Source organism: Aythya fuligula, chromosome 9, assembly GCF_009819795.1.
Source record: "Aythya fuligula isolate bAytFul2 chromosome 9, bAytFul2.pri, whole genome shotgun sequence".
Lineage (NCBI taxonomy): Eukaryota > Metazoa > Chordata > Aves > Anseriformes > Anatidae > Aythya > Aythya fuligula.
In genome coordinates, this window is record NC_045567.1 from 19,056,925 (window position 1) to 19,078,652 (window position 21,728).

At 45.5% G+C, this 21,728-nt stretch overlaps 1 protein-coding gene across 4 annotated transcripts in view; it reads left to right on the forward strand.

Annotated features, from left to right (window-relative positions):
• GNB4 (G protein subunit beta 4) overlaps positions 1 to 21,728 on the forward strand; it is a 58,248-nt gene that overhangs the window by 23,424 nt on the left and 13,096 nt on the right. The window contains exon 1 of one of the 4 annotated variants that reach the window (XM_032192947.1): positions 3,197 to 3,248. The exons of 1 other annotated variant lie outside the window; for it this stretch is intronic. The gene's annotated coding sequence lies outside the window, so the exon portion shown is untranslated. Of the gene's footprint in view, positions 1 to 3,196; positions 3,249 to 5,711; positions 5,735 to 6,059; positions 6,158 to 21,728 lie in introns of those variants that run through there. 2 more of the 4 variants (XM_032192946.1, XM_032192945.1) reach the window with 2 other exon arrangements.

Here is a 21,728-nt window from a genome sequence, read left to right on the forward strand (position 1 = left end):
TGCTGCTCCCTCCCTCACCATCAGCCTTCTCCCTGTCCTCCCCTTCCCCTGCTCCCGATTTAATTTGGATAAAGTGCCCACCACCAGGGTACAGTAGTTTGTTGAGGGCATAGTTGTATAATTTCATATCATTTGCATTTTTCTTTAAAGCTGTTGCAGTTGACAATAGAAATAGTGTAGTTTCTCTGTCTAGGCCACAGTGGCATTTCCAGCATCATTAATTCGCTGTAACTGAAACCCTTTTGTCTCGGGAACAACTAGGGTTATAGCAACAACGTCGGTGCAGACGCAGGTTAAGGGCCAGTAGCAGCAACATGCTGAAAAGCTTATTAAAAATGGTCTCTGTCTCTCTGTAGACCTGGAAAGCCAGCCTCTTGTATCAGACATTCTCATTTACGGCCACAAAACTCTTCAGCTACCAAAGATTCTGTAAGTTAAATGGCAAGACTTAAAAATTGCAAGGTTGAGTAATATTCCTGACAACTCACTGTAAGATGAGCTTCTTAAAGTTCAGGGGAAGGTGAAATACATCTGTATGCAACACTTAACTGCAGGGAAAATTTGCTGCACCGCACCTGGAGCTTACATTTCAAAACTGAAAAATAAATGGCCTTGGCCATCTTAACGCAACTGCAGCTCAGGGAGTTAAATACTTGGTTCATTTCGTGATCCCCTCCAAAGCCTTTGCCTGCGTGACACCTGAGAGCTTGCTATTCTGCAGCCTGCAATTAGCAGCTGTGTGCAGGGGGACACTGTTGCATTTATGTACCGTGGGCTCTGGCTGTGTCGATGCATTCATTTATTGGCGGCATTGTGTGCATACGCATACTGATAAATGTTACACCTATTATTTTCTAAGAGACTGGGTAGCAGTGGAATGCAAGGATCTCCCATTGTAAATGTGAAAAGGAGTTTGATTTTGTTGTGATTGGAAACTAGCTCATATTTGTACGAATTTCTAAAGCTAATTAATGAACATGATTATGCTTCGTCAGTTGGCTTCCTGTCTTCTTCCACACAGGGGCCAAACACTCTGAACAAACTGAACAAAATGCTACTCTAATACTTCTTTCTTTCTTATTCTACACACTTTTACTACCCAAGTCATTACTGAATATTCTGTTAAGCTCCATTCATGACTTTTCACATCTTCTTTTTTGTCTCGATTTATTCCATTTTATATCTGGAACACAACATTAATGCACACTACACTCTCACTTGTTGAAGTAAGGGAAAACTCACAAAAAAGTGATCACCTGCTGTTCTGTGTGCAGCTAACCAGTCCTTGTTTGTTCCCTGTTGCACACATCATGAGATCTTTGGGGAATTATGCTAGGTATAAAGTAAAGTAATTGTAATTTCCAAAACAGGATCTCGAAAATACCATTCATAATAGTCAGAAGTACTGTTTGACTGAAGAGAGTTGGGAGATTTTTCAATCTGAGAGTTAAAAAGGGATCTTCATTGTTTCTGCCCCTCCCATCTGCTGTTCTCTGCAGCTGAAAATGGGGCAGAAAGCCAACATCATGACATTTGAGCAGACAGCAGTTTATGGAAGCGTCTATTACAATTCCACACCCACACCCTTGGTAGAATGGAGCCTTCTCCCCGGCCATTTCAAGCAGAGCTGCTGCCAGAGTTACAGCTGATTGAGGCTTCATCCCCTGAGTCTGGGATTTGTAGGCACACTCATAAATTTTTCTGTGTAGGTTTTAAATACAGATTCCCCTTCCTCTGCTTGCCTACCCTTCTCTCCCCATCCAAGAAGAAATCAAAAGAATTTCCAAAACACGCCATCAAAGTTTGTCAGCCCTCACGTGCCAGCATTGCTAGTGCTAGGACTGCAGCATCAGAGAACAGAGAGAAACACGGCGATGAATGTGAGCCCTGCCTTTTGCCTCGCTCGGTGATCTTAAACACTGGTGAAACACCTCACAAATTACAGCAAACACGTGAAACCTGCTAGCGATTTCTCAGTTTTGCAGCTGGTCTCAGAAGGGAACAGTATCATTTGAATGGCTGCCTTTTCTAGCCCTTTTTTTTGTTTGTTTGTTTGTTTGTTTCTCCCCTGTTCTTTCATGATGAGCATTTTCAGCAGTTGTACACGTATCCTTCATCATCTGTCTGAAATAAATATTAATAGATATTTTTCCTAAATACACACATACATCTAGGCCATATGTAAAGCAGCTATGCATATGTATCCACTCTCCTTTCTTCTATTTAAATTGTGTTCAGTGACTGTTCAGTTCTCTCTAAAGGATGAGTCACCTGGCTCATGCTGGAGTCAGGAATCTAGGCTCCAAACCGTAGCTGCAAAATGATCCAACTGTGTATCTTGATCAGTTGTTTTAAAAAAGTAACCAAATCTCTGTCCTCTACATCTGCGTAAATCTCTGTCTTCAGTCTCCTAAATAACAAGAAAAATGTTATTACTGTTTCTCCTTACATTCTTTTTCCTTGTTTTTGTATCTGAATTAAAAAATAGAGAATAAATACGTGAATACAAGAGGAGCTGAGCTATTTTGGATCGAAAGCTCTAGAAACTGAAGTTTACTGTTTCTTGGTAGCACACAGATGCTAATAAAAGAGCAGAGGTGGTACCCTCCCTCCACCCAGTTCAGCAGCGATCCAGGAACCAGTGGCGAGCCCCTTGCACAGTCGCTGTCCTCATTCATTCTTGGGCTCCTGGAGGGACTGGTGGGACACAGAGGCAGCGTGAACTAAGCTGCCCCCTTAGATACATGTCACGGAGAGCATCAGCTGGTGTGCAGAGAGGGCACGGCTCCCTGGTACTGTGAAATGTTGCCCGTATGTAAGCAGTCACTGACAGGGTGACAAAGGATGATCAGTCATGCTCCAGTTGTGTGGCCGAGCAACTGAAGGGGTCTTGACATGAGTGAACACCACACTCAGTAAGAGTCAAAACAGTAAGTTGTAGGTAAAGCAATGAAACTTTTGCTTTCATATTTAGGCAGACATTGAGGAAGGAATATCTGAAGGTGGACATGTTTTCCCTTCATGATAGAGAAAGCAAAGACAATACGTGTAATCCTTAACAGAGTAATTAAACTTTATCAATAAATCTAGTGAGCTTTCAAGTCCCTGGATCTTCATAAGGCTTGAATAAAGAATATCATGAGATGGCTTACTTGTTAGTAAGGGGTTAATCATTCTAATTCCTAGGTCTGAGAGGAAAGATGGAAATGTAAGAGGAAAAAGATGTGGACTGGCGTCTTACCTGAATAGTAAGTATTGCAGAAGTAGAAGTGCTGTCAGAGATAAACAAAGCATGAGGACAGAGTACATACATACTGTGGGAGAGTTCTGATTTAACCAAGTAAAAAAAAAAAAAAAAAGATGAAAGATAAAGACAAATAATTTTGCTATTACAGAGGTGTCAAGAAAGTGGATTGCTACACTGATAAGTTAATTCTGAAGTTGGAAGGGGCATTTTTTTGTTTGTTTGTTTTCCTAAATTCAGTCAAAAGGGTTGTGTGATTCAGTCACACCAGTGGAGGGGATTCCCTCTGGATCTTTATCTCTTCATTACCTGGAGTTTATTGTTTTTTTTTTGTTTTTTTTTTTTGCTTTAACTTGCCTCTCGAAGAAACATGATTACTTCTTGTACATCCTGAAGTGTTTTGGGAAGGAATTAGATAATGGGCTGAAGAAAGGTGGGGACTTTCTGGAACACGGAAAGTACCAAGCTGATGATGAACTCAGTGTTTTTCTGGAACTGAAAAAAAGACATACATGGATTGTAGTGGTATTTTTAGCTATTTAGAGTATATCTGTGCCTGTCTGTCTTTTGGTCTCAGGCCCTGCCAAGACTGGGGAGTTTTAGAAAATATCTCATTGCTTCCTAATACCAAATCACAGTGTTTCACAAAAATTCCATCAAAGGGGTGTTTAGGGTGCTGCTGGAGCTTTCTTGGCAGATGGTTTTAGTTCCAGCTGAATCAGCACAATCTCTGAACAGGTTCCCTTCCTCTGCCTTCCCATCCAAGATGTCTCAGACTCATCAGGCAGGAGTCCAAGCAGTGGGGACCTCCAGTAGGGCTTAATTTATCAGAAACTGAATTGCTGTGTTGGCTGTAGTAACTCATAATTCAAAGAGAATGAGTTAGATAAAGTGATCTAGAGATTGATTTTAAAAACTCATCTGGCACTGTATCTCGACATTTCTTGATCACTGCAGAGCAAATTGATTCCTTTTATAAATTCTGAAATAATACAAAGCATATTGCTGAACTGAACTGGCATAAGAAAAGCTCCATTGGGGTAGCTCCATTTTGCAGAGTAGGGTTTGGCATCTGAAACCAGTGATGAGAAACAAAAATGGATAAAGGCTGGCTGTAAAATATTGCCACTAGCAGGACTGGGGATTTCTGTTGTTTCATTAGGAATTCATAACTTCTTTCTATAATAAATGACTAAGCAGACTTATCAATAGGTGAGATGAGTTTTATAGGGAGAGGCAAATTCTTTTATTTGTACCAGTTTGTCTAAGAAAGGATATTCCTTCTTGCAAACCTTGCTTTGCTTTCAGCCTTGGACCATCACAGCTGCAGCAATGCCACTCCTGCAAGACTGAGTTCCCCTGCTGAGACCCATGTCCTGTGTGCATCATTTTCCCAGTCTGCTAAGGAAGAAACTTCCCCGTCTCCCAAATGAGTCATGAGGATAAATTATGTAATTTTTATAAAATGTTTTAATTTGCTCTACTGGAAGGACAAAGACTGATAATTTCATAATACGTAACTACCTAAATGCCATCTGAACTTTTTAGGGGCTTTGTTTACTGGCTGCAATTTTCCAGAGCAGTTTTAAAAGAAAAGATGAGGAGTGGTGTGCTCGTTCTGGGACTGCATCTTGTCAGTAATCACTACTCTGAGACCAAAGACTGAATTAAGAAAAACGTAAGGGAACAAGCTTAGTTCAAGGGAGAACTATCTTTGTACCAATTTATCCCTTTTATGAAAAGTTAAGCAACTTTTAGCGATACAGCAACTCCAAAAAAAGATTTTTTTTTCCTTTTCAACCCTGCTGCATCGACATAAAGCCCATTCCTTGTTGATTTTTGCCGCGTGAGCACTCACTAAAAGCCAACACGTTGCTGACTGACAGCTGTCCTTCGAGCTAACCGAGGCCAGATGCGGTGCCATGGGGGAAAAGCGGGACCTCACAACCAGGACAAAGTCACCGAGGTGATTAATTTGGGGCTTTTGGGGGGATGCAGGTGAGTGATTTAAGGCACTACGTGAGGAAAGCAGCGGGCTGTGGCACTGCGGTGTGTTACGGTCTGTGCGGCCACGGGCTGCTCTGTGGATGTCTGGCCATTAGTGGTGAGTTATTGAGTGATCACACTAACATTTCGGGGGGTGCTTTTCCACAGTATTTGTGACAAAAAAAACACAAGCTCCGCCGCTGAGCAGCAGGCTGTGGCAACGTAAAAACCGCCACGGGGCCGCCGAGGCCTGGAGGCCCTCAGCCCCCGCGGGGGCCGCCGCCTGGCTGCCGGGGCGCTGCCTCTTTAAGCGCTCTGACGTCAGCGCAGCGCAGCCATGGCAACGGCCCGGCCCGGCGGCCGGGGCCATGCGGGCGGGGGAGGAGCTCCGGGCGCCGCGACCGAGCGCCATGGAGGCGGCGGCGGCGGCTCGGTGACACCCGCGGGCCCGCACCGACACCGGCACCGGGACCAGCACCGGCACCGGCACCGCCCGGCCCGCAGGTACAGCCCCGAGGGGCGCCACTCCTGAGGCGCGAGGCTCCGGGGCCTTCAGGGCCCTCAGGGCGGCGGCCGCTCCCCCCCCCCTCCCTCACCCCCCTCCTCCCGGTTCGGTCCCTCCTGAGGCCGCGGAGCGGGGCTGAGGCGGCCGCCCGGGAGCCTCCGGGCCCGGTGGCGGTGCTGGGGGAAGCCCCGACCCCGCCCGGGAGCCCCGCGGGAGCCCCGCGGCCGCCGCTGCCCCGCCCCTGGCGGGCGGCTCCGTGCTGCGGGCGGGGCGCGGGGAGGAGGAGGAGGAGGAGGGGTGGGGGGAGGAAGAGGAGGGGGAGGACGGGGAGGAAGAGGAGGAGGCGGCAGGGCCCGGCCCCGGGGGGGGAGCTCGCAGCCGGGCGTCGCCGCCAGCAGCGGCCCCAGCGCCGCCGCCTGCAGGTAACGGCCCGGGGGGGCCCGGCCCGAGGGGCTGGGGGGGGCCGGGGGGCAGCGGCAGCGCCTGGGGGGGGGTCTGGGGGCTGTGGGTGGGGTGGGCGCCCTTATGCCGGTGCTGCCGCCGGTTCCCTTCTTTCCCCGGCGGCTTTGGGGCCCTGGGACCCCGCCCTGCCCTGCCCCGGTGGGGAGCGGCCGCGGGGGCCCCGGGAAAAATGCGAAAAAAAAAATGCAAAGTCACGGGGGGCGAGCCGGCACCCGCTGCCTGGCACCTCGCTGTCTCCACAGCCAGATCCCGTTTCTTTCTTTTTCTTTTTTTTTGTTCAAAATCTGATTTTTTTTTTCTTGCCCGCGCTTCTCGCGGGGGTCATCGCCTGCTTAAATTTTTTTTTTATTCTCGTCTCCGCCAGAAACTGTGAGAAGCGCCCGCCTTGCTTCACGCCGACAAGTTTGGGGTTTGTTGTAGCGCTGCGCGGGCAGAAGGAGCTCCCGGCGCTTCCTCGTGTGCCTGCACAGGCGGGCGATCGGCGTCCTGCCTTGTGTGAGGCCGGTTGTTGCAGCCCCCAGAATAGGTGCTTTGCCAGGCTCGCTTTCAGTCCTGAAGTAGGACTGTGCTAAGCATGAGCCGTGGAAAAAATTGCTTAGAGTCTAATCTGATTACCTGTCATCAATTTGTGACATGCTCTGAGAGCAGCCCCTGCCCTGTCATTGGGAAGGGCGCTCCGGAGGGAGCAGGCAGGTAATGAGCCACCGAAACCCCTGGGAAGGCGTTGGGAGGGGTGGGAGGCAGAGCCCCCTGAGTCTGGTGGATTTTCTGTGTGCAGTCCAGCTCTGCGCTCTGCTTCAGTCTCTTCCTTGAAAACCCTTCGGCGGTTTTCTGCCGAGAATCTGGGCTGAGAGACGAGGGCAGCTGCGTGGCACCAAGTGATTCCTGGTGGTCACTGCGTCTCCGCCAGCACAGCTCCGTGCTGGTTCGCAGGGCTCCTCGCTGCACCGTGGAGCTGCTGCCGGGGGGCTCGGTGTGCCTGCCAGACCTGCCTGGGCTTTGTGTATGAACGGGGGGTCTGGAGATGCTGGTAGTCGTGGTGGGGAGTCGGTGGCGGTGGGAGTACGTGGGGATGTGCGCCTGCAAAGTCATCTCGGCGCGCAGGGGAAAACCGAAAACTGCACTGACTGCTGGTGGAAACGCTGGCAGTGATGTAAAAGGTGATCGCTCATCTGACGGTCAGATGACAGGCACAATAGATGGAACTAGCGGTTCAACTGGGAGAGAACTCAGGAGTAATGCTAATAATAACATCAAGAAATTACAAAAAAAAAAACACCTTAGATTATGAGGTCTTCTAGTGGGATGGTAGCCTGCAGTGCTTTTTCTGCAGTGTTTGTGATTTTTGTGTGTGATAAGTGGTGAAGTTAACTTGTGCTTCCACAGGATGGACTGATTTTTATCTTGGAAGAATAGGGCTAGGAAAAAGAGGGAGATTTTATATATATATATATATATATACACACACACAAATATAAAATCTCATTGTGTCTAATACAGTTAACACAGGCAATATTCAATTACGTATTCTTCAAAATAGTTCTTACAGTAGGTAGTGTGGATGAGTTAAACAGTTTAATATTTTGAGAGTTAGGACTATATAATACTGCTTTTTTTTTTTTTTTTTTTTTTTGTTAAACAGGAAACCCACATTTTCATGACACAGGGATGAATTTCTCTGTATTCTGTGAGTTGGCGTGGTCGAAGTGGCCCAGCAAATAACTGGTGTTCTAATGTTTAGCCCTTCCCCAAGCGCTTGAAAAGTTGGTCTTCACTGACTGCTCAGGCCATTTAAATCTGAAGTGGAAGATAGTTGGCTACGAATGTAATCTGTTATATTTATGTTGGATAATGAAAGTTTCAACCATGTCTTAGTGTTCCCTAGTTGAGCACTAATATAGCTAGTGTTTAATTTGTTCAAGTAGTTTAGTTTTCCACACAGTTTCTGAAGAAAAACCTGGGATTCAAAAACATTAGAAAACATTGCAGAATATTTTTGAATACCGAATTGTGCCTAGTTCCATCCTAGAACATTACGCAACCTTTAAAATGCCACAGAATTTATGAATATAGGCTCCTGAAGGTGAAACAAGAAATAAAAAAAACACAACTATGCAGTGTATCGTAAATCTCCCTCAGTTACTGTCTTCTCTGCCACAGCCATAAATTAAGACTGCGCGTCACTGAAGACAGGGTCACTTGATTTATTGTTTCTAATCTCAGGAGTCACTGTAAAAAGTCTCATCAAGCTGGTAAGAAATCCAGAGTCTCTGAGCTTGCCACACAGCGCTTGCTCATGGAATGTGGATACTTGCGGGCAGTGATAATGCAGTGATCGTGTTTTTTATTTAACAGCGTCTGAGAACATCGATACGCAGATTAATGCAATTCCTGAGTGCCTCGAGCATGCTTTTTAGAAAGTAAGCATAATGTTGCTAATGAAGAAAAATGTTTAGTTCCAGCAACATTTTTCTTTCCTTTAATTGGGTGCAGACCTGTCACTTATTTCATCTGCCGAAGTGTGTAATTAAGGTTGTTGTCGTGTTCTTGTGTGAAACTGCTGTATTTTGTAACCTGGTGTTTTGTAATAGAATTTATATGAAAGATGCTAAACAGAACTAAAGCGAATGATCATGGAAACCAAGAACATATGCAGTTCTCTTAAGGTTGTGGTTTGATATCTGATACTAGGGCAGAGAGCTTCATAGAGCTTTCTAGATAACAAGAGGCACTGCTACACAAAGCTGCAACTTGTAATTTCAAAAAATCTCTACTGGTTAGGGTTGTGCTGATATGCTCAGCAGCGTGTGAACAACAAAATGTTCTGTGTTTGAAGAGAGAGAGCCTGAAAGAAAAGACCAAGAGGTGAACTCCTTCAGGTTTCAAAGGGATCTCAGCTTGGAGGCCATCTGTGTTACCTAAAGGTCTGATCATTAGGAGTTGTGTAGTTAGTGTGAGGAAATGCCATCCTATGCAGATGAATGAGAGCTGATCTGAAGGTTTAATTTAAAAAAATAAAAATAAAAACTATATAGATGGCCATCTAATAGCAAGCAGCTATGTCAGTGAAGACAGTTTCACTTCCTTTAAGATGTCTCAGCTTCCAAAAGCATGTGAAATGCTGACATAGAGTAAAGCAAATTCTGGTTCAATTACTCTAACTCTTGCAGGCTGTTGCCACGTGGAAGGACTTCCCCTGGAAAGGAGGGGAGAGAAAGATGTACCTGGCTGTAATGTAGTGCAGAAGACCTGTTCAGGTCCCACCTATCACATAAGATTAGTTACTTTGAGGTAAGATAGGTTTGTTAATTTGGACAAACTCTCATTTTTTCTTCTTCTTGTGTTGGATGTCAGACAAATATTAATCATATGGACCTTCAACATAAGCCAAGTGTTTGAGTCATAGCGAGTGCTGCTGTTCTGAAACACTATTAAAAGAGCTGAGTAATGTTAAGATTTAAATTATATTTGTATGACTTTCATTTTAAGCAACATCATAAATCTTAGGATTGAATGTTTCTCAAATGGGACTGAAGATCTTGGAGCTGCACTTGATGACTGGCTTGGCGTCTTTGAAAAGAACAAATAACCTCTTTGCAGCTGGCTCTGAGAACAACCCCTGGCGGTGTTAGGTTTGCTCTCGCAGCACAGTCACCAGTTCAGGTGGTTGGCATCTCCGCTTGCAGGTCTGTGTGCAGGGGCTCCTGTAGGTGAAATTGGTTTTACTTGTTACTGCCCTAAAAGGGCAGATCTGCCACATGGGCATCAGAGCACACACCCTGAGGCAGTTAGCACTGAGATTCTCTTTTGAAACTAACTGGGAAAGCATCCTAGAGTTTGCTCCTTTGGGGAGTGCTGGGTGAATTTTGGGAAGTGCTGTGGGCACCTCTTGGCACTCGGACGTCCTGATGTCTCGGAGCAGGAGCCATGCCTGCCTGCTCCACCGGCACTGCTGTCAAGCTTCAGCAGAGCACCTAAGCAGCTTCAGGAGAACTTCCTCTGATTCTTAGAATCATAGAATCACAGAATATCTGGAGTTGGAAGAGACCCACAAGGATCATCGAGTCCAACTCCTGGCATCACACAGGTCAACCAAAAATTTCAGACCATTCTTGCTGGGTTAATGCATGCATATGTTTCTTGCTGCCCTCTTACTTTTTTCTGCTGCACTAATCACTGCTCATATAAGTTGTATTTGTGTCATTTTCTATTTGGATGGAAATTAAAAAGCAATTTTTGACCTACTTGTATGAATTTAAAATCATGCATTAAAGTAGAAGATGCTTACTCAAGATGTATGAAATGGTTAAAACACATTTAGTATCTGAAGTTGATTTAATTAAAAGAAATGATATTGGATTGGAGTCTTCTTCTGGTGGCCCTTTCTGTCAACTAATGGCTTTAGGTGATTGTTCATGTAAACCAATTTTATCCCTAGTTTAGAAAAGGAAGGCATTTGCTTTCAGATTCTTGATTTCAATTGAGCTCAGTTGTTTCTGAGCTGAAATAAATATTCAGATTGCATATATAGATGGAATGCTTGTCAAAATCTCATTTAACACGTATATTTGGAGCCTTAGTGTGTATCTACTGTCTTTGATCAGTTTCGGTGATCTTGACAGCACAATATAATGTACTAAAAATTAATAAACCTACAGTAAATTAGCTTTTAAGTAGGGTTATTCTATAAAAGTTTCTCTATTTCCTCCACCAAACAAACAAACAAACAAAAAAATAGGTGAAGCTTCCCTATCCCATCCACCAAAAAAAAAAAATACAAAGTAGGTTTAAGCAAAGGTGTTCATCTTGTATGTTAGGATGTAAAGGGAGTCCTTTCCACGTGCATTTTGGCGGTGGGAAGCAAAGGAAGTAGAGCATCTGCAGGAAGACATTAGGTCTAGATGATCTAGAATGTCAAGAAACCGATAATGCTGGTGGCGGTTTCCTTCCGCTGCAGAGGTAGGAAGGAGATGGCAGGGTGCTGGCTGCCCCTAGCCGTGCTAGGGCAGAAGAGCAGCAGCGCCCACGGCGGTGTCGGTGTGTTACTTGCCTTCAAATACTGCTGCTCTCTGCTGCTTGTAGGGCAAGGAACTTCTTTGTGGTTGCTCTTTCTAGAGTCTTTTGTTAGCCTGGAAGCAAGATATCTGAGCAAAAAACAATCCAAAGCACAGAGAATGAGGTGGCCAGGAAGTACAACTACTGTGTTGGGCTCTGCAAAGGCAGTCTTTGGTCTTTATCTCCAAGATATGTGACAGAAAAGGGGAAACTCTTTTATCTAGGGAGCTGGATTGTTTTAGCACAGCAGGGTAAGGTGCACTACAAATCCAAAGCAAAAGCCCTACAAATGACTACCCCTGTACGGCGGCTTTCAGCACGGCTCCCCTGGCTGCAGGAGGAAGCAGGGCAGGTAGCGGGGCACAGGAAGTCATTTAAAACTGCTTTTTTTTTTTTTTTTTTCTTTTTCCCTGTCCTCTATTCTATTTCATTTCAAATGCTAATAGATGGCATCAGAAGTAAAACATGCACTTTACAAAGGGATGAAAGGAAGAAAAGAAAACTGACTTTTGCCAGTAGTGATAATTCAGGAGCTGGAGCAATTTTCTGCTCTCAGTCTCCGCAGCAGCAGCGCGGCCCTACATCGCAGACTTTCACAGTAACTTTCACAAGATGACAGCTGAAAGGCGAAGGTCCTAAGCAAACAGTTGAATTACTCAGGAGTTTCATCGGTACTGCTAATGTTTGCTTTTTCATTGAGTCACAGAGCATTTTGGCCTCCACTCAGCATCTGGGAGTTTTAAGAACATTTAGCCATTTTTACTGATCTTGGGGCTACAAATGCTGAAAAAAAATCAAAAATGGCTGAGTGTGCATCCCAGGTTGTAAAATGAGAAGATTTATGAGAACAAGGCCTGCTTCTTGGCACGGGTTAGAAGCCAAGGCAGCGCACTTCACCAGGTTGTTGTTGACCCGGCTCTCTTTGACTGAGATATGTGGGAAGTATTTATGAGCGCAGAAGTTTCAGTGGGTTGGAAAGATAACCTCTGGCAAGGCATGCTGTGGACCCAGGGGCTCTTCTGTGGCAACAGTGCCTGGCAAATACATTCCTGTCTGTAACAGTAGGCTTTGCCTCCGCAGGGGAATCCTGCTATTTATAACCTAAGGAGTGTCGTGCTTCCGTAAAAAAGTAGCTCTCTCTCTCTTTTTTTTTTAAACTTTTTGAGAAGATTGCTTCTAGTGGGAGTGCCGTACTTCCTTCCTTCCATTTTTTCTTCTATCTTCTGTTGGAAACTTCATCTAGGACCATTTTTCTTCCGATAACCAGTTAGTTAATCTCTGACTTTTGGCAACTATACTTTGTACATTAATGTTACCTAAACATATCTGCTCTTCTCTCTTGCGTCTTGGGATATGGACTCTAAAAATACATCTGGATTTTAATGCATCACAAAAGCGTGAAAAAGAATGAATTGCAAGCTTGATTTACAACTTCCTTTTAGTATAATGCCAGCATTATCTAGATAGTTTTTTATAAGAAAGGTTTTTATCTTGTCTAGAACTTTTTCTGCTAGATATAATCACTGCGTTAAAAATACTCTTACTATAAAGACAGGCGTTATTTTGAGAACCCTGTGATTGTGAAGATAGTTCAAAAGCACAGTGATACATAGCATCTTCCTTAAGTATTCAGTGTCGTTTCTTTTTTTTTGGAGTGGCAGCGCTGCATGAGACACATCAAGAGTAGTTCCAAAGAGGATACATTCAATATATGAAATTGTGTCTCATCACAAGTGGTACGGGAGTAACTGCACAGTCTGCGTACTCCTAATCCCACATGTGCGTAAGGAAGGGTGAAAAACACCCTGCATTTTCTAGTATGGGTTTTCCAGTCATTCAGTGGTGCTGTGTAAAGCTGAGGCTGTGGGGCTATGGTTGGATGTTAAAGGCCTATGGTAGTAGTCATCCCTTAAAAAAATATTTATATGTATACAAACTACTAAAGTAGCCTCAACTCTAGTCTGGGAGACGGCTTAATTTTTGTGGCTTAGAATCACAAATTGTTGACCAGAAATGTGTTGTGAACCAAAAGCAAACTCAAAATTAGACGTGAGGGCAATAGCTTTATCTGATCTATGGATAATCAGTATAAAACCCAAATGTTTATATTCCCTTGTTTTCCTCTGAAAGAGTACAGCTGTATGCTAAACGTTACAGCTGCGTAATTATGTGAGCTGCATAATGCCTCGCTGTAACTCCGGTACCAAGGGAGCGTGTGTGTAGGGCTGAATGGTGAGGAGGAGGGAAGGGTGCAGAAGCCTATCTATAGATCAAATGCGTTTTTTTCCAAGCTGGTTGATGCGTTTGAAAGGAAGCAATGTGTATGTGTAGCTGGTACTGCTGGGCTTGCTGCTCCTGAAGTGTGCGAGAAAGCGCTGCTTGGAAAAACTGTCAGCCAGGAATTATTTCAGTCAAGTGAACAATCTGGTGCAACCCAGGCACTTCTCTTGTTGACAGCATTCGTTTCTCTAAACGTGCGTCTCCACTGACTTGGAGCCTTAAATCTGCTGTGTGCTCAGTGCCTGTCATGTCTCCGTGCAGCCTGCACACGCTTAGAAAATGGGGCTGCTCGGTGGTGCTTTGTGCGTGGCGGTACCGCAGCAGATTTTGTGTGCCCAGCGCTGCTTGGCCCTACAGAGTGAAAGGGTCCTGTGCCACTTGAGTAAGCATCAGCGCACCAGCCTCTTATAGTCCAAAACCCAGCTTGCTGAGATGGATTTAAATGTAAGTCATTTCAAAATGGCTTTGAACTGTCCTCTCTTTGCTAGGAAAAGCGCACTGGACAAGTTGATGGAGTAGTGTCTGGGTATAGCTGAGTATTTGAAGCGGGAGATAAACTTGTACATTGCTCACTCTGCGTGTGGCCACTTGTCTTTCCAAGGAAAAATGTGGACTGGAACCACCTCTGTCTCATTACTTACGGTTATATCTTTTTGCTTCAGTCTTAAACATTTTGAATTGCAAACCCAGTGACACTGCATCCAGCAGGGGAGTGCTCTGGGGTCACTGAACCAGCCTGTTGCTGGAAATCATTTTTGTCACAAGAGAGCATAATGGGAATTTCACGTGAAATTCTGGTTGCGGAGAGTGTGATTAAAGAAATTTTGCTTACATGCGGAAACATTTTGACCTGGAAGTGACATCATGAATATATGATACAAGAACGCTACTTTTAGAAAAATCCCTATTTTGGACTGCGAAATATTCATGACGTTGAAAAATTTCTTCTTCCTGTGCTTTTGTCAGCCTTGTGCTTAACACTGAACTTCTTGTTTTTTCTTGAATCTAGCATGTGTTGGCAAAGGAAGAGTAAGGGGTTTGGGGTTGTTTTACAAATGTGCTTGGCTTAGACCTTACGATGGGTTTTAGAAATAAGCTCTCGTGTCTCTCAGCCTAAGACACTGCTCCAGTAAGCCGGCAACCTGTTGTATGTATAAGGCTAAAAGTCTACAGTCACTGATAATTCTTTATTTCACTCGAATGTCTACCCTGTGACTTCCTTTGCACGTTTTGTGGCTGCTGTCAGCGTGCTCAGTATTTGTCAGTCTATTTGTCCTCCATGGAGACCGTAAGCGAGGCGGTGATCGGTGGAGGAGGCGCACGGCGGGAGCTCGCCGTGTGCTGAAACCCAGCAGTGCTGCGTGAGGGGTGTTGGAGCTGCCGTTTCCTCAGCTCTCCTGTAGCAGTGACAGCCACCACGGGCTGATGCAGTACTGGATTCTGAAGGTGATCTTTCACGTGTGTATTTGTCTGACTGAAGTTGCTTCTGTTAATATTTCCAGGCAGTTACTGCAGTAAATAGAAACTCTTTCATGTGCCAGGCTTTACTCCAAACATCCATGAAAACCACAAGCTTAGCAGCCGTGTGTGTACACCAGCAGAGGCTGGCATTCCTCCTGATGTGGAGTGGTGTTAGTGTGTGGCTGCAGGAAGGAGAGCACCCAACATCTCCAGCCCCAACCTGCCAGAGCCACGCGGCTGGTGGTGGCTTCGTGCCCCTGACGTCGCTGCGTGCTGCCTGCTGGAGTCGCACCCTAGGAGGCGAGGCTGTTTTCTTACCCCGCTGATTTTTTGGTGGCCTGTGGCTCTCTTTTGTCACCTGTGCTTTCCAGCTGTGCACCAAGTGTTGAGCACATACGTTCAACAGCTCCTTCAAATTCAGCGTGGTATCTGGTAGAGAAATGGGTGTTTAAATAAGTTCTGCTAGTCCTCTTCCTCTTAGAGGCGTTGGTTGATTATTTCCTGTTTTTGTACCAAAGCTATAATGGAGACGTATCGCTTTAAAACACTTCCAAAATGTGCAGAAGTGCAACAATAGCGGTGACCTCAGAGAACAAGGTCACACCCAGGCCCGTTTCCTGTTTTGTTCTTGGGGAAACCGGAGGCCTGCGAAACGCTGGAGAGCCCTGCTTGACACCGAGGGGTGCGCTCTGGCAGCTGGCAGCAGCTCGCCGGGGTACAGAGTGGAAATATGAAGACAGTCTTAAGGAAGGGATTGGGTTAGGATTTCCCAAGTTATTTTTTGTTTGTTAATTATTTTAATTGATCGTTATTCTGCTTCTTAATTATCTGAGATGTTACACTGCAGCTATCGTAAAGTATTTGTTAAAGGTACAGAAGGGAAGGAAATGCACAGAGGAGGTTTGGGTGGAGAGAGAGGAGAAAGCACACCGTGGCTGCTGTGTCAACCTAGGCCTGTCTCTGCTTGCATTTCAGAGCATTGAGCTTTAGCACAAACTGGAGCACGGGAGGTTCTGTCTAAACACCAGGCAGCACTTCAGTGCCGTGTCTGTGACCAGCACAGGCTGCCCAGAGAGGCTGTGGAGTCTCCTGCTTGGAGATCTTCAAAACATCCCGGACACGGTCCTGGGCAGCAGCTCTGCGTGTCGCTGCTTGAGCAGGGGTTGGAGCAGGTGAATTCCAGAGGCGCCAACCTCGGCCATTCTGAGTCTGAGTGACAACATACAGCCAACAAACAGTGCCAAACAACCAAAAACAACTAGAAACCTTAAATATTTAATTTTACTCGGTGGAGAGCATGTGATTTTCAAACAGCTCTATAATTACAGTACATAAAATTCAAACTAAAATAGTTTTTATAAGTGAAAATAAAAATACTTTTTTATATGTTTATATGTAACTAGAGGGTAACATTGATGCATTTATTTTGAATGGCTGTTACGCAGCCAGAGATTTTACTTTATGTAAGGCTTTGTCCACTGTGTCCAAGTCTATAGAAGTCGAGCAGTTCTTGAGTATGTCAGATCTGTTCCTTTCAGAGTATAGGAAGCAAAACCTGTGCAGTTTTCTTCCCCATTCATGGTTTTAGGGAGACATAAATGAATGGGCAGAGCTGCCTAAGTCTCGAATAGTGTCACTAGATGAGGAAATGCTTTATCAAATTCTTCTTTGGCACATCCTGAATATATAAACTATTACTCTGTATGCTGCCAGAACTCGGCTTTGGAGACAGAATCCCGTTGTCTAACACTGTTGAGACAGCAAAACGTGCGTGCGCTGTCATCTGTTCCAGCTGAGAGGCAGGTAGCTTGATCCAGGCGGCTTCAGCGTGCAGAGGTTTTGTGAAGCGTGAATTTGTGTGAGTTACCGATATAGCTCGCTTCAGAGAGATCCGGGGTATTTCTGGTGCCGTTTTCCTATATTTAGTGAAGCGCTATAGTTAGCATTCCTTATGTTTAGCCACCTGTGTGAGCACTGGTAGGGATGATCACATGAAAGCTATGTGAAACCTCCTGTCTTACTTTCTGCTGCTGTGTGTTTACCACTTGTGAGATCTTGCTGCATATGCCTTGAAAAGTTGAGAGCTGGTATGTATAGCTAAGCACTTATTTAAATTCTAAAACTGTTTTTTTTTTGATCCAGAATCCAGTTATTGCCTGAATAATCCTTCGGTGGATAGCTTGTAAGACTCCAGGCAGCCAGACTGTTCTCTTTTCTGTCTCGTTAGTCTCTTTATATTCGGTACAAAAATAGCAGTGCTTTGTTGTGGGGAGGAGCATATTTACACTCCTCTAGTCGTTTTTTTTTGCCTTGTCTGTATGGTAATTTTACATGGGAACAAGCTAAGCTTACTGTGGCAACTGAAAAAGTCCGTTTTAAGTCCATTTTTTCTATTTTTTCTTATTTTCTTTTTTTTAAAAAAAAAGAAACCAAATTACTTAACATCTTAGTTTGTAAACTGTAATCTTCTCCGAGACAGAAATAGCTCTGCTTTGTAGAACTAAAGCTTCCTATCCTGACACACCTGACTATTCTTCCAGCAATCTGCCACGGACCAGCCCATTTCCTGGCTCTCCAGAGCTGAGTGAGCTCCCTGCCCCTGACTCAGCTGCCCAGCTCGGAGCAGGGGGGCCAGGGGTTCCCTTTTGGCACCCAGGTGAGCCCCCCACAACCCAGCTTGTGCAGCGCCTCCTCGAGTGTGTTTGGAGTCAGCATTGCAGAGAAGAGCTTCATCTGAGTCCGTGTGTTACAGAGAAAGTACTTTCAGGACGAGAACTTGGGGTAATTTGCCACTGCCTGCCCATATAACGAGGAATTGAACCGTTAGCAAGTGATGCGGGTACTGAATCAGGAACAGGGCAAGGAATAATTCATCTCTGGAGCGCTCAGCCTGGCCGTGGCCGTCACGCCACTGGATGTGCTGTGGAATCCTGAGTCAATTAGTTTGCCTCGAGGAGGGGCAGTTCATTGCGGTGTGACTGAATTAGCTGATCCGTGCCCACGGAGGAGGAATCGCACGGAGGCTCCGGGCAGCCTACCAGTGACACCGCGGTACAAAGCCAAGCTGTGCCTCGTGGTTACGCGTAGCTGCTCCTCGCATCGCTCCCGCTGTCGGTTCTGATGGGAAGCACGGTGTGTCCTTGACCCCGTTTCCTGATTGCTCTGGCAATTAGCAGCGGTGCCCCCCCTGGCTAGCGGTATTATTAAAAAGTTCTTCCACTTCCTGCTGCTCATCCCCTCAAGGCCTCTTCGCTGTAGCAGATGCCATTATTCAGAGTGCATCGTGCGCGTCATGGGCTGCATGCGAAGAGAAGCATCTGGGTTTTCTGTAGGCATTTCTACCTGCAAGTGCTGAAAAGCAGCTTCCGCTGGTGTTTTGCATTTCATTTCACTCAGAATATTCTTTCTCTGTCCGGACGCTTACTAAAAATTTAGTAAGTTAGGGAGGTTGACATCCTGCTCCCCTCTGACCCCTGAGATGACGAGAGGAATCACGGCTCCGTTTCTGCTTGTGGTGAGCGCGCTGATGGCTTCTTTGAGTGCACATCAGAGCATGGTGCGGTTTGGGAAGTTCGTGTCTGCAATAATGAGTTTACCAGGCTGTGGAGCAGTACTCCGTCCTGACCGGTAGCATTTCATTTTCTGAGAGGGGAAGAAGAACAGACATGTCCTGTGTAACCCTTGTCCAGGTTAGATCTGAATCCGAGGAGGTTTTCACTAATCCGTTGTGTGAAGAAGAATTTGTGATACAGATCGCCTCTGCTCGTTGCGATCCCTCAGAAGGTAGTCACAGCATTTAATCTGATAAAAAAAACAAATGGTTTTTATCTGATGGCTGGCAGCATTTGGAAATAGTCTGCTTTAAGGTTGTGGTGATGGCCTGCTTCTCCTCGCAGCAGAGAGGTTTACAGGATGTACCCATCTGCCTTTACCACCGGGCACCTCGGCGCGTCTTCTTGCCGTGGCTGGCAGGTCACCTCGCCGATGTGCTCAGAAACAAGATCACAGCACGCACATCTCACCTGGGTGGTGGTCTGCACACGCAGCTACGCCTTGCCTCTGGCTTCCTGTCGTTTGCTGTCTTCAGTCATAGCACTGTCGCACCAGCAGCATCAAAGCAGAGACAAACCCACGTGTGCGCAGATCTTTGCGCTGTGCTCTCGGGATCGTGGCACCAGGCAGGTGCTGGCAGCAGCTCAGGAGCGCTGCTCATGGAGATAGCCTGCATCTGGGGAGGAGTCTGAGAGCTTCCTCCCTGCCCACCCCATTTCTGTAATTTCCTCCGGGCATTTCGGAATGGTGGATTAAAAAAAAAATCCCAAGTGGAAGCATCGTGCTCACAGTCCTGCTAAATACTTGGTGGAGGGTGCTCATTTGAGCATGTGTGCAGCTCAGAGGGAGCTGCAGCCAGGCCAGCAGAGAGCTCTGGGTACACTTCAGCTCAGTGGTTGAACTGAGCTCTGAGGTTGTGTGCTGTGGTGTCCCCGTGTCTGTATATATAGCTTAAGAGTATCTCAGAGTTTGCTGTTCAGCCGCTGCGAACTGGAAAGGAACTTTAAAACCAGGTTATTCTAGCTTAAATTAATCCAGATTCCCTACTAATTCGCGTGACTCGGAGCGGCTGCATTCGCCGAGGCATGGACTGGCCTCGAAGCACTGACACGTTCCTGGCAACCTTGCAGACTTCAGAACGTGCCGATACCGCTGGGGCTTCTCAACTTTAACAATGGTTTTGTAAATAAAATAAAAAGGTCATTGTCCTTGAATTTGCTCAGGGATCAATTCTTAAGCTTGATACGGGTGAGTGAGAAGAGCTCAGAAGTTGGAGTGTGGCCACGTGGCAATGTGTGTGTTCGGGTAACACCATCTGAGGCTGTCCAGCTGCTGGTGCAGCTTCATGCAGAAGTGGCGTTAGGGATGAACGCTACTGACACTAATGGCATTAAAGTCATTAACGCTGCCTTTATGGTTGAAGTGCAGAATGGTCAGCAGTGGTCTGTGAGACCAAATTTCTGATACATTCACAGTTTCACCTGCCAATAAAAAGATTCTGCCTGTACCTGCTTGTGACCAGCAATGCACGCTTCCAGTTCAATGTTAGTGTCTCTTTCTTTAAGGTGAGTTATTCTCTGTGTTGAAGTCACCCTTCACAGAGCACTGATGTGTGTGGCACATCACAGAGCAGAAGCGCACTTCCCTTCACAGAAGATTAGAAAGAGATCAGCTTTTCTGTTAGGAATCTTTACCTTTGGTTAAAAATAGCACAGGAGCTTACTGAGACGAGGGCAGGTATCATGGCTTGCCTGCTTTAGACACTTGAGTCCGTTGTTGTGTCTGTGCTACCTTTGGGTACGTTCTAGAACAAAAACAGGAAATTTTGACACTGCTGGAACTGTATTTCAGAGAGGTACGGTATTCTGATCAACTGTGGTAAAATTAAATTTCAAAGACTGGAAGCATTTGGTTAGCATGCATGCTGAAGTGGTTGCAGTTTTTAACATTTCAGTTTTGAAGTTGGACATCAGCGTATTGATTACTTTTATTTTATGCCTGCTGTGAACTAAGCAGCATTAAATAGTCTGGGCTTCTGAAATAGGACATCGGTGGTGAATCAAACAGCCTCCCAGAGTATTCACACATGGACGATGGTGTCTCCTAGGTGAGCAGAGCATAGGTTTAGGGAAGGTGAAGGTATGGACTTCACAGTTTGCTCAGGTGTAGCTGAAAGTATTGGTTAGACCTAAATCACCGCTGTGCTTGCTGTAGGATGTTTTTGATTTGGAGGTGATCTGGTTTTATATCTTGGGTTTATTCAGAAAAAGGCTTAATTTCAATCATTTTTCAGTGAATTAAATCAGGTGGGCACTACTGTATTCTCTCTCATGTTTAAATTAAAATACCTAGAATAATGTTTGGAAGAGCTTTTTCCTCCCTCAGTTTGCATTTTGTGAGCGGTAGCTTGGCTTTCTTCTTTCTTTTGTAGGCTAGAAGTGTGCTTGGTTTATTTTAAAGATAACATAGTGGGAGACCCATCCCCACCACCTCCCAGCCTTTTGGTGTAATTTTGCTGTCAGAGAAAAAGAGACAAACCCGTTCCTGGCTTGCTCCCCAGCAAGAGGCTGGCTGGGTCCCCTGTCACTGGGAGGTTATTGGGGTGTGTGTGGGTAGATGGGGAGGTCTCCCTCGTGGGGTTGGGTTGCACTGCTGTGCAGAGGATAAAGAGGAAAATTGGTCCGAGGAAATTGTTCAACATACTGCAAAGTACCGCGCGCAAAATGTGATTTAAAAAGAAAACAAGCAAACCACACCTAAAAACTGAAATTGTGCTTGCATCTGGTCTTGCTGGGTTTTGGCCTTTTCTTTTAAGGTTACTTTACGTCCCTGTTGAGATGAGAACTGCTTTAGGCTGTTGTGGGCTGTACCCCACAGCATGAAGTTGCTTTTATGGATGTTGCCATCTGTATTATTCCTTCTCACCCCGTGCGTGCTTTTGAAATGAAACCTATATTGTGTCTTGCCATAGAAAATATGGAGAAAATTGTAGAAAACCTATTTCAGCTGTAACCTAGGATTCAAGATTTTCACCTTTAAAATGAAAGCTGCCTTGGATGTCATGTAGAAAGATGCTCGTTTCACAGTTGAGCTTAAGGTTAGATGTTTTAAAGCGACCGCTTCAGCCTTTGCTCTCTGTTGCCATCTTGGGGTGAAGTCTGACATTCCTGGAGGTTTCAGGGT